Here is a 1,036-nt window from a genome sequence, read left to right as displayed (position 1 = left end):
TCGAGCACTGCCCGGGCCTCGTTCAAACACCCCCGCGTCGCACAGCCGCTGCTGGCGGTGACGGTAGTACCGCAGTATCGATTTCCTTTGATCTGCCGTTTTGATTCACAGCCGTAGCTGACCGCATGCCGGTTCAGATAAAACCGAGCAACAGGTAAGAATGCTCAAGAATGGGTAAAGAGGTGGAAGCCTCATCAGTTTCTTCTCAAAATTTTGAAATCGAAATCAACGCATCCTGGTATTGAAGTCTTTGCAGTGAAGGCAGTGGGTTCCTTTTCACACTGGATGTACTGCGGGTGGGAGCAAACAGCATCATCTTCTTCACCGTGTCAGCAGGGTGCATTATTCATGCACAGAGCAGGTAAAGCTTCCGATACTGGCAGTTTTTGCTGTGAGCACAACTCTGACTGGGTGGCCTTGCTCCATCACTTTCTGCATTGCTTTTAGTCAGTGCTAAAACTGAGTTTTTCCTTAATTTGGCACCTGTGATTCATCTTAACTAAAGCCCACCATTAATCAGTACATAAACATCTACTGCTATTCGACAGCAAACACTGCCTAGATCATCAAAAAGCAATATTCTAGAGCTTGCAGACACTTCAGTTAAGGGATCTCATCTTGGAAAACCCCACTCACTGTTGAGTTAGTGCTCAAAAAACACCAGACGCTAGAAGGGATACTCCAGACAGAGCACTTGGGCCACCAGGCTCCAACACTTAGACAACACAAGAAGTCACTGACACCAGAAAGTTCCTGCACCTCCATCTCTCAGCATTCTTTGCTTTAAAATTAAGCCTTCCTCCTCCTCTCAGTCCGGATGCACACAGCCCTCTGCGTGCAGAGGCTGGAATTTACCCAGGTTCATCCATTGTAGTGCCACACTGACAAGATCAGGCTTCTGCAATGACCAAAATGCTCTCACGCATACTGCTGTTTTTCAGCAACTCTGATTTTTTAATGTTTTGAGAAACGTACATATTTCTTTAATGCCACAATACAGGTTTGATAGGCTTTAGAAAATGCCACAAGAACATCA

General features: G+C 46.0%; 1 protein-coding gene across 4 annotated transcripts in view; it reads right to left on the bottom strand.

Annotated features, from left to right (window-relative positions):
- The window catches only part of ROGDI (rogdi homolog (Drosophila)), a 49,768-nt gene that overhangs the window by 45,366 nt on the left and 3,366 nt on the right, over nucleotides 1-1,036 (bottom strand). The window lies entirely within an intron of this gene.

The sequence above is a fragment of the Haliaeetus leucocephalus genome, unplaced genomic scaffold (assembly GCF_000737465.1).
Source record: "Haliaeetus leucocephalus isolate CR32 unplaced genomic scaffold, Haliaeetus_leucocephalus-4.0 Scaffold250, whole genome shotgun sequence".
Lineage (NCBI taxonomy): Eukaryota > Metazoa > Chordata > Aves > Accipitriformes > Accipitridae > Haliaeetus > Haliaeetus leucocephalus.
This window is presented reverse-complemented; position numbering and strand designations above follow the sequence as displayed.